Source organism: Triturus cristatus, chromosome 12 (genome assembly GCF_964204655.1).
Source record: "Triturus cristatus chromosome 12, aTriCri1.1, whole genome shotgun sequence".
In the NCBI taxonomy this organism is placed as follows: domain Eukaryota; kingdom Metazoa; phylum Chordata; class Amphibia; order Caudata; family Salamandridae; genus Triturus; species Triturus cristatus.
The window spans coordinates 24,555,209-24,568,645 of record NC_140595.1 but is presented as its reverse complement, the minus strand read 5'-3'; positions in this window follow the sequence as shown (position 1 = coordinate 24,568,645).

Here is a 13,437-nt window from a genome sequence, read left to right as displayed (position 1 = left end):
ACCAATCCAATCCACCCTTCCGTACACAATCCAATCCACACCACTTTAATCCACCCCACCCTATACCAATACAATCCACCCCATCCAATCCAGCACTCCAATCCACCCAATCCACAAAACCGATCCACCCAACCCCAATTCAACTCACTCATTCCAGCCAACTCCAGTCCACCCCAGTTCATTTCACTCCAATCCAATCCACCCCAATCCAGTCCACCCAATACATCCCACTCCAATCCCCAATCACACCCACCCATTCCAACCCAATCCACCCCCTCCAATCTAGTCCAATTCACCCCACCCAGTCCACCCTACTCCAATCCATCCCACTCACCCTACAACAATCCAACACACACCAATCCCCCAATCCGCCCACCCCAATTTAGTCCACCCCAATCCAGCCCCCTTCAATGACTCCACTCCAAGCATATTGCACCCTACCCCAATCCATGCCACTTCAATCCACCCCAGTCCAAAGCATCCCACGGTACACCAATCCAAAGCAGTTCACCCCAATGCAAACCACCCCACCCTATACCAAGACAATCCATCCCACCCAATCCAATCCACCCAATTTTCACCCACTCACCCTACACCAATCCATTCCATCGCACCCCAATCCACCCTACGCCAATCCAATCCACCCAACCATACACCAATCCCCCAACACAATCCAATCCATTCCAATCCACTTCAATGACCCCATTCCAAGCATATTGCACCCTACCCCAAACCAAGCCACTTCAATAAATATACCATAATCCAACCCATCCCACTCTACTACACCCCAATCCAATACACCCCATCCAATCCAATACACCCCAATCTATCCCACAATACACCAAGCCAATACACAGCAATCCAACCCACCCTAGACCAATCCAACCCACTCAATCCACCCTTCCCTAAACAATCCACCCCACCATATACCAATACAATACACCCCACCAATTCAAGCACTCCATTCCACCCCACCACACCTATCCACCCCACCACAGTCCAACCCACTCAATCCAACCCACTCCAATTCAATCAACCCTAGTCCAATCTGCCCAATCCACCCACTACACCCCAATCCAATCCACCAGACTCCAATCCACCCCACCACAATCCCCCAATACAATCCACCTTAATCCAATTCACCCCACTCTACTACACCCCAATCCACCCCACTTCAATGCACAGTCGAATCGACCCCAATCCAATCCATCCCACAATGCACCAATCCACAGAAATCCACCCCATTGCAAACCACCCCACCCTATAACAATACAATCCACCCACTTTTCACCCACTCAATCCACGCCACTCCAATCCAATGCCCCTACACTAATCCATTCTACTGCACTCCAATCCTCCCTACACTATACCAATCCAGTCCACCCCACTCCACCCTACACCAATCCAATCCACTCTACAAGACACCAATCCCCCCCCCACCCCAATCCAATCCAATCCACCCCACCACAATTCGGTCCACCATGATCCAATCCACTTAAATCCACCCCACTCCAAGGAAATTCACCCTACCCCAATCCAATCCACCCCACTCTATTTGATAATCCATACCAGTCCAATCCACCCCAGTCCAATCCATCCCACGATACACAAATCCATCCCACGATACACAAATCCAAAGCAATCTCTCTCAATACAAACCACCCCACCCTATACCAATACAATCCAATCACCCAAATTTCACCCACTCAATCCACACCACTCCAGTCCACCCCATTCCAATCCAATCCCCCTATACTAATCCATTCCACCACACTCCAATCCTCCCTACTCTACACCAATCCAATCCACCCCACCCCAGTCCACCCTACACCAATCCAATCAACCCCACAACACACCAATCCCCCCCACCCTAATCCAATCCACAATTCAGTACACCACAATCCAATCCACTTCAATCCACCCCACTCCAAGGAAATTGCACCCTATCCCAATCCAAGCCACACCACTCCAATCCAATCCACCCCACTCTACTCTACTACTTGCCAATCGATACCAGTCAAATCCACCCCAGTCCAATCCATCCCACGATACACCAATACAATGCACACCAATCTATCTCAATACCACCACCCCACCCTATACCAATACAATCAACCCACCCGATCCAATTCACCCAATTTTCACCCACACAGTCCACCCCCTCCCCAATGCACCCCACTCTACGACAATCCATTCCACTGCACTCCAATCCCCTCTACTCCATTCCACACTATTCCAATCCGCTCCACCCCACCCTACGCCAATCCCCCAATTCAATCCACCCCAATCCAAGGCAATTGCTCCCAACTCAATCCAATCCACCCCACTTAACCCAAATCAGTCCCACTTAAGTCCACACCCATTCAATCCACGCCACCCTAAACCAATACAATCTATCCCACCCAATCCACCTCACCCCAATTCCACCCACTCACTCACTCCTACCCATTCCAATCCACCCCAGTCTGTTTCATTCCACTCCAATCCCCAATCACATTCACCTATTCCAATCCACCCCACTCCAATCCAATCCACCCCACCCCACCCAGTCCACCTTACACAAAACAATCCACCCCACCCCACCCTATAACAATACAATCCACCCCACCCAATCCAACACTCCTACCCCCAGTCCATGACACCAATCCCCCACCTCAATTCCACCCACTCAATCCAGCCCAATCCATTTCACTCTAATCCAATCCACCTCAATACATCCCACTCCAATCCCCCACCCATTCCAACCCAGTCCACCCCACTCCAATCTAGTCCAATCATCCTCACCCAGTCGACCCTACTCCAATCCACCCCACTCACCCTACACCAATCCATACCACCCCACTCCAATCCAATCCACCCCACTTTACACCAATCCCCCACCCAATCCAACACTCCAATACACCCCCCACCCCAATCCATGACACCAATCCACCTCACCCGAATTCCACCCACTCAATCCAACTCACTCCAATCCAATCCATCCCAGTCCAATCCATCCCAGTCCAATCCATCCCAGTCCAATCCATCCCAGTCCAATCCATCCCAGTCCAATCCATCCCAGTCCAATCCATCCCAGTCCAATCCATCCCAGTCCAATCCATCCCAGTCCAATCCAACCCAGTCCATCCCAGTCCAACCCATCCCAGTCCAACCCATCCCAGTCCAACCCATCCCAGTCCAACCCATCCCAGTCCAACCCATCCCAGTCCAATCCCCAATTCACACCCACCCATTCCACCCCACTCCAATCTAGTCTAGTCCAATCCACCCCACCCAGTCCACCCTATTCCAATCCACCCCACTCACCCTACACCAATCCACCCTACTCCAATACAATCCACCCCACACTACACAAATCCCCCACCCCCTTCCACCCCACCCCAATTCAGTCTACCCCCATCCAACCCCCTTCAATGACCCCACTCCAAGCATATTGCACCCTACCCCAATTCAAGACACTCCAATCCACCCCAGTCCAATCCATCCCATGGTACATCAATCCAAAGCAATACACCCCAATGCAAACCACCCCACCCTATACCAGTACAATCCACCCCACACAACCCAATCCACCCCACACAACCCAATCCACCCCAACCAATTTCCACCCACTCAATCCACCAAACTCACCCTAAACCAATCCATTCCATCGCACCCCAAGCCACCCTACTCTACACCAATCCAATACACCCTACACCAATCAAATACACCCCACACCAATCCACAAAACCCTACACCAATACCCCAACCCAATCCAAGTCAATGACCCTACTCCAAGCATATTGCACCCATCCTATTCCACAACACCCAAATCCAAAACACCCAAATCCACCCCACTCCAATCCACCCCACTCCAGTCCATCCTACGATACACCAATGCAAAGCAATCCACACCAATGCGAACCACCCCACCCTATACCAATACAATCCACCCCACCCAATCCAATCCATTTGCACCCACTCAATCCACCTCACCCCAATCACCCTACACAAATCTATTATTATACCAATCCAATCCACCCTACCCCAATCCACCCCGCACCAATCAACACTACAATAATCCCCCACCAAATCGTATCTACCCTACTTCAATCCACCACAATCCACTTTAATCCACCCCACTCCAAGGTATTTGCTCCCTAACTCAATCCAGTCCACCCCACTCAACCCTAATCAATCCCAGTTAAATCCACCCCAGTCAAACCACCCCACCCCAATCCCATCCAATCGAATCCACCCCCACAATCAAATCCACCCCACCCTAGACCAATCCAAAACACCCTATCCTATCCAATCCATACCACTTACATCCACCCAAATGCAATCCATCCCACCCTAGACCAATACAATCTGTCCCACCCAATCCAGCATTCCAATCCACCCCACCCATGACATCAATACACCCCACCCCAATTCCACCCACTCAATCCAACCCACTCCAATACAATCCATCCCAGTCCAATCTACCCCAGTCCATTTCACTCTAATCCAATCCCCCCTAATCCAATCCACCTCAATACATCCCACTCCAATCCCCCAATCACTAAACCTACACCAATCCATTCCACCCCACTCAGCCCACCCTACACCAATCCCCCACACCAAACCACCCCACCCCAAATCAGTCCACCCCAATCCAATCCAATCCCCTTCAATGACCCCACTCCAAGCATATTGCACCCTACCCCAATCCACCCCAGTCCAATCCATCCCACGGTACATCAATCCAAAGCAATCCACCCCAATGCAAACCACCCCTTCCCTATACCAGTACAATCCACCCCACACAACCCCATCCACCCCAACCATATTCCACCCATTCCACCCGCTCCAATCCACCTCACTCACGCTACACCAATCCATTCCACCCCAATCCACCCTACTCTACACCAATGCAATACACCCTACCCTACACCAATCCAATACACCCAACCCTACACCAATCCCCCAATCCAATCACCCCACTCCAAGCATATTGCACCCTACCCCAATACAAGCCACTCCAATAGAATCTACCATAATCCAACCCATCCCACTCTACTACACCCAAATCCATCCCACTTCAATCCACCCCAGTCCAATCCATCCGACGGTACACCAATCCAAAGCAATCCACCCCAATGAAAGCCACCCCACCCAATACTAATACAATCCACCCCACCCACCCAATTTGCACCCACTCAATCCACCCCACTCCAATCCACCCCACTCACCCTACACAAATCTATTATACCAATCCAATCCACCCCACACCAATGCAAGCCACCACACACTACACTACACCAATCCCCCACCCAATCCAATCCAATCCACTCCAATCCATGCCACCTCCATCTCCCAGCCCAATTCAATCCACCCCAATCACATCCACTTCAATCCAGCCCACTCCAAGCATATGCACGCCAAGCCACTCCAATACAATCCTCCATAATCTAATCAACCCCAATCTACTACACCCAATCCATCCGACTCCAATCTACCTCAGTCCATACTAATCTACCACAGTCTAATTCATCCCACAAAACACCAATCCACCCCAATACAAACCACCCCACCCAATACCAATACAATTCAACCCACCCAATTCCCACCCACTCAATCCAGTCCACCCCACTCCAATACACCCCACTCACCCTACACCAATCCATCCCACCCCACTCCACCAATCCCCCCACCCCAATCTATCCCAAGACAATTGCACCCTAATCCAATCCACCGCAATCCCCCCATTTAAATCCACCGTCAAACCAAAGCCACCACAATCCACCCCATCCAATCCACCCATTCCAACCCAGTCCACCCCACTCCAATCCACACCAATCTAGTCCAATCCACCCAACCCAATCCACCCTGCTCCAATCCACCCCACTCACTCTACACCAATGCAACCAACCCCACTCCAATCCACCCTACTCCAATCCACCCACCCTACACCAATCCCCCACCCCAATCCAACCCTCCCCAAACCAATCCCCTTCAATGACCCCACTCCAAGCATATTTCACCCTACCCCAATCCAAGCCACTCCAATCCACCCAGTCCAATCCCTCCAACGGTACATCAATCCAAAGCAATCCACCCTAATGCAAACCACCCCACCCTATACCAATACAATCCACCCATCCCAATCCACCCCGCTCACCCTACACAAATCCATTCCACCACACTCCAATACACCCTACTGTACACTGATCCAATCCAGCCCACTCCATCCCACAATACACCAATACAAAGCAATCCACCCCACCCTATACCAATCCAACCCACACCACACCAGAGCAAGCCACTCCAAACTACAACAATCCCCCACCCAATCAAATCTAATCCGCTCCAATCCACCACACCCTACACCAATCTCCCAGCCCAATTCAATCCACCCCAATCCCATCTACTTCAATCCATCCCACTCCAAGCATATGCACCCTACCCCAACCCAAGCCAATCCAATCGAGTCCACCATAATCCAATCCACCCCAATATAGTACACCCAATCCATCGGACTCCAATTTACCTCAGTCCAGACTAATCTACTACAGTCTAATCCATCCCACAATACACCAATCCACCTCAATGCGAACCACCCCACCCAATACAATTCACCCCACCTAATCCACCCAATTTCCACCCACCCCAATACACCACACTCACCCTACACCAATCCACCTCACCCCAATCGACCCTACTCCACACCAATCCATCTCCCCCACTCCACCCTACACCAAGCCCCCACCCCAATCCACCCCACTTCAATCCACCCCACTCCAAGACAATTGCACCCTAATCCAATCCACCATGATCCCTCCCATTTATATCCATCATATCCACCAGTCAAACCAAACCCACCCCAATCCACCCCCATCCAATACACCCCATCCAATACACCCCACAATGCACTAATCCAGTTCACCACACCACAGACCAATCCAATTCACCCCAATGCAATCCATCCCACTCTATACTAATACAATCTACCCCACACAATCCAGCACCCCAATCCACCCCACAACACCAATCCACCAACTCTAAACCACCCCATTTCACTCCAATTCAATCCACCCCAATACATCCCACTCCAATCCCCCAATCAAACCCATCCATTCCAACCCAGTCCACACCAATCTATTCCAATCCACCCCACCCAGTCGACCCTACACCAGTCCACTCCACACCAATCCATTCCTCCCCCACTCCAATCCCCCTACACCAATCAAAACAATCCCACCCTACACCAATCCCCCAACCCAATCCACCCCACCCCATCCAACACTTCAATCCACCCCAATTCTACCCACTCAATCCAACCCTACAATCCATCCTAGTCCAATCCACCCCAGTCCATTTCACTCTAATCCAATCCGCCCGAATCCAATCCACCGCAGTACATCCCACTCCAACACCCAATCACATCCACCCATTCCAACCCAGTCCACCCCACTCCAATCCACCCAGTCCACCCTGCTCCAATCCACCGCACTCACCCTACACCAATCCATTTCACCCACTCCAATCCACCCTACTCCAATACAATCCACCTACCCTACACCAATCCCCCACCCCAATCCAATCCCCTTCAATGACCCCACTCCAAGCATATTGCACCCTACCCCAATCCAAGCCACTCCAATCCACCCCAGTCCAATCCATCCCACGGTACATCAATCCAAAGCAATCCACCCCAATGCAAACCACCCCACCCTATACCAGTACAATCCACCCTACCAAATCCAGCACTCCAATCCACCCCACTCCACCAATCCACCCCATCCCAATTCCACCCCAATCCAATCCACTCAATGACCCCACTCCAAGCAAGTTGCACCCTTCCCCAATCCAAGCCACTCCAACACAATTCACCATAATATAACCCATCCCACTCTCCTACGCCCCAATCTATCCCAGCCCAATCCAATCCAATGTACACCAATCCAAAGCAACCCACCCTATTGCAAACCACCCCACCCTATACCAATACAATCCACTCCACCCAATACAATACAATCCACCCCACCCAATTTCCATCCATCCCAATCACCCTACACAAATCCATTCCACCACACTCCAATCCTCCCTACTGTACACTGATCCAATCCACCCCACTCCATCCCACAATACATCAATCCAAAGCAATCCACCCCACCGTGGACCAATTCAATCCACCCCAATCCACCCCGCACCAATGCAAACCACCCCACACTACACCAATCCCCCACCCAATCAAATCCGCTCCAATCCACCCCACTCCAATCCACCCCAATCTCCCACCCCAATCCAATCCACCCCAGCCCAATTCAATCCACCCCACTCCAAGCATATGCACCCCACCCCAATCCAAGCCACTCCAATGCAATCCACCATAATCCAATCCACCCCAATCTGCTACACCCAATCCATCCGACTCTAATCTACCCCAGTCCAGACTAATCTACCACAGTCCAATCCATCCCACAATACACAGCAATCCATCCCAATACAAGCCACACCTCACAATCCCAATACAATTCACACCACCCAATCCACCCACTCAATCCACTTCAACCCACTCACCCTACACCAATCCACCCCAGTCAACCCTACTCCACACCAATCAATCCCACCCACTCCACCCTACACCAGTCCCCCAACCCCGATCCAACCCACGTCAATCCACCCCACTCCAAGACAATTTCACCCTAATCCAATCCCTCCCACTTAAATCCACCATAGTCAAATCAAACCCACCCCATCCAATCCACCTTACTCCATCCCACAATACACTAATCCAATTCACTCCACCACAGACCAATCCAATCCACCCCAACCTATACCAATACAATCTACCCCATCCAATCCAGCACTCCAATCCATCCCACCCCAATCCACAACACCAATCCACCCATCTCACAATTCCACTAACTCTAAACCACCCCATTCCATTTCACTCCAATCCAATCACCCCAATACATCCCACTCCAATCCCCCAATCACACCCATCTATTCCAACCCAGTCCACCCCAATCTAGTCCAATCCACCCCACCCAGTCGACCCTACTCTACCCCACTCACCCAACACCAATCCATTCCACCTCACTCAAATCTCCCCTACACCAATCAAATCCACCCACCCTACACCAATCCCCCAACCCAATCCACCCCACCCTATACCAATACAATCCACCCCACACTACAACCCAATTCCACCCATTCAATCCAACCCAATTCAATTGAATCCCAGTCCAATCCACCCTAATCCTGTCCGCCTGAAACCTCAATACATCCCACTACAATCCCCTCATCGCACCCACCCATTCCAACCCAATCCACCCCATTCTAATCCACACCAATCTAGTCCAATCCACCCCACCCAGCCCACCCTACTCAAATCCACCCCACTGACCCTACACCAATCCACCACACTGCAATCCACCCTACTCCAATACAATCCGCTCACCCTACACCAGTCCCCCACCCCAATCCACCCTTCCCCAATCCAATCCCCTTCAATGACCCCACTCCAACCATATTGCACCCTACCTCAATCCAAGCCACTCCTACCCACCCCAGTCCAATCCATCCCATGGTACATCAATCCAAAGCAATCCACCCCAATGCAAACGACCCCACCCTATACCAATACAATCCACCCCACCGAATCCAGCACTCCAATCCACCCCACAACACCAATCCACCCCATCCCACCTACTCAATCCAACCAACTCCAATCACCCCATTCCATTTCATGCCAATCCGATCCACTCATTGACCCCACTCCAAGCAAATTGCACCCTACCCCAATCCAAACCACTCCAATACAATTCACCATAATGTAATCCACCCCACTCTCCTACACCCCAATCTATCCCAGCCCAATCCACAGTACACCAATCCAAAACAACCCACACTAATGCAAACCACCCCATCCTATACCAATACAATCCACCCCACCCAATACAATCCACCCCACCCAATTTCCACCCATCCCACCCCAATCCACCCCGCTCACCCTACACAAATCCATTCCACCACACTCCAATCCAAACTACTGTACACTGATCCAATCCACCAAGATCCATACCACGATACACCAATCCACCCCACCCTACACCAATCCTCCACCCCTATCCACCCCACCCTATACCAATACAATCCACCCCACCCATTCCAGCACTCCAATCCACCCCATCCCAATTCCATCCACAACCCAACCCACTCAAATCCAATCCACTCAAATCCAATCCACTCAAATCCAATCCACCCAAGTCCAATCCACCCCAGCCCATTACACTCCAATCCAATCCACCCAAATACAACCCACTCTACCCTACACCAAGCCAATCCACGCCATTCCAAACAACCCCACACCAATCCACCCCATACCAATCCAATGCACCCTAATCCAATCTACCTCACTCAACCCCAATCCACCCACTCCAATCCATCCCAACTGATCCACCCATACAATCACCCCACTCCACCCCAGTCCAAACCACTCCAGTCCAATCAACCCCACCCAAATCCACCCCAATCTGCCCCACTCCGATCCACCCTAATACAATGCAATACACCCACTCCAATCCACCCCAATCCATTCCACTCCACCCCATACCAATCCAAGCCAAGCCACTACAGTACCCCCAATCCATCGCACTCCAATCCACCCACTCCAATCCCATCCACCCCTCTCAATCCACCCCATCCTACACCAATCCACCCCATTACAATTCCATCCACCCTAAGCCAAATCACCCCAATCCAATCCACCCCAGTCCGATCCAATCCACCCCAAACCCAATCCAGCAAATGCCACTCCATCCAATCCCACTCCAATACAATCAGCCCCAATACAATCCACCCCACCCCAATCCAGTCCACCCCACCCCAATTCAATCCACCCCACTCCAAGCCATTCCATGCCACTACATTCCAATCCACTGAATTCCAAGCCCCTTTCCAATCCACCCTACTTCACCCCATACAATCCAACTCAAACCAATCCACACTCATCCAATCTACCCCAATTCAATCCACCCCACTCTGCCTACTCCAGGCCAATCCCTCTCCAACCTAATCATCTAATCCACCACAAGCCACCCAACTCCAATCTAAAGTACAGAGTCCATTCCACTCCAAAGCCAATCCACCCCACTCCATTCAAATCCACCCTAATCCAATCCACCTTAGTCCAATCCAATCCGCCTCTCTCCAATCCATCCCACTCCACCCAGTCCTATCTACCCCACTCCATCCTATGCCACTGTACAAAACTCTACGTCACTGCGCTCTACACCACTGCACCCTGCTCCCCAACATCGAATGCCCCCTACACCACTCTATTACACTGTACGCTATACACCACTCGTCTCCAAAAACACCACTCTATGACACTCCACGCCACTAACTTTTAGCCACGCTGAACAGCAGCCACACTGGCGTACAACATGGCTAAAACACATTTCCAAAGCCAATAACTCTAGCATAGGCGAGCCCTTTTGGCTTTGCCAATGCTGGTCTGTTAAAGCTCCTTCTACCCATTTCCTGCTGTTTCACAGCGCCTAAAAGGAGGAGGAATTACAATCAGAGGACTTACTAAGGTAGAAGGACGTCTGTTCACCAACCATCAAGTGAGAGAGGCGAGGGCCCAGCATTTCATAGCGTTTGGGTACAGAAATAAACATAGATAAATTAATATTCTACGCCTTTCTCTTTCGGCCTTGGCACTGCGGCACATGGGCACACCGAGCATGCAACGTGCTGAACCCCCCTGAGTGCACCTGAATGAATTACACAACCAGGCCTTTCATTCATCTCACAGAGATGACGTGGGGGGTCAGAGGGAGCCGGGAGTGAAAGCAGGCTCTGAAAAGGGCTGTTTATTCACAATGTTGTTGACGCGGAAACCAGGGCCATCACGTGGGCCTTTTGTTTGGGGTGTCCCTGTGCATTCGCCAACTGGAAGCTGGAGCCTCAGCACAGTGGGTGCCATCTGCATTTGATACCCTCACCCTGCAGGAAAGTGGGTAATTTATTTTTTTTAATAATCGGGAGAATATATTTACCCCATTGACTTCTCTTGAGGCCTGAATATGGTCGATTGTCATGTGTGGGACTTGCAAGTGAGCTACTGCACGATCCGATATCAGACATGTAAATATACGTTTTTTTCTTTACCGGTCAGGAAATGAGATGCAAGCAGAGAGAGGGTGACAAAAATATTATGCACTGGCCTGCAGGAGAAGATTACTGGCTGTGCACACAAGACCAGTGCCTGCCGACAGATGCCCACTGCCTGCCGACAGATGCCCAGTAGTCTCCCGCCTGAATCGGGAGGGTTGGCATGTATGAATCCATGTATAGCAAGTCAAGCACAGTCCCACAGAGTCAGGGGGCTGAGGGCAGCATCAATCCCCAACCCAAACAGTTAAAGCAATACTCCTGAAAAAGGACACAGATTGTTGCCTTATTGGGTCAGGCTTCCTAAGCCACCTTTCTTGGCATAAATTAGTCCAACCGAGTGCTGTAGAAACAGCTGGGTTTACATCCAGTGGCGACGGGTCCTATAGAAACAAATGTGGGTTTACATCAATCAGTAGATTTGTAGAGCACTTCTGGTCACCTATGAGGTTACACAGGCACTGGCAGGGTCCAGTGGAGTAGCTGGATAGACACTTCAGGGACTTTCAGAACTCTGGAGTAGATGGGGAGGTCCGGAGATGAAAGGGTATCTTGTTCCATGTCTGCGCCAATAGGTAGAAGGAGCAACCTCTGCATCTGCTGAGTCTGATGCAGTGGGTGCGGGGGTGAGAGAGAAGAGAGAGAAAAAAAAGAAAAAAAAAAAGAGATAAAAAGAGAAGAAAGAGAAAGAGTGGTTTAGGACCTTTATGCGTGGGTCAGGAGCTTGAACTGGCCTCTTTTCAGTACAGGGATCCAGTGGAGTTCCCTGAGATAGGGGGTGATGCGGGTTCACCTAGGGAGTTCCAGGACGAGTCTCGCAGCTGTGTTGTGTAGTCAGAGGAGGTGAGCCGCGTAAAGAGCATTGCCATAGCCCAGTCGGCTGGAGAGGAGGGCCTGGGTGATGGTGCAACTTAAGCTTTGGAGTAACCATTCAAATATCTAACAAAGCATGCAGAGGATGAAGAAGCAGGAGGAGAAGACAGAGTTGACCTGAGTCATCATGGTTAGCTTGTTGTCCAGAATGATACCTAGGTTCTTAGCGTGGTCAGTGGGAGTAGGTCCTAGTTCTGAGAGCCCACAGGATGCGTCACATGTGGAGCTTTGGTTTCCTAAAATCAGTACTGCTGTCTTACCCGTGGTGAGCTTCAGGCAGTTGTCCTTCCTCCAGTTTGCGACGTTGGTCATGGGGTTGTGAAAATTGGTCTTGGTGGTGTCTTGGGAGAGAAGGAAGAGGACTTGTGTGTTGACGGCGTAGGATAGGATTTGGAGTCCGTGGGTTTTGACAATGCT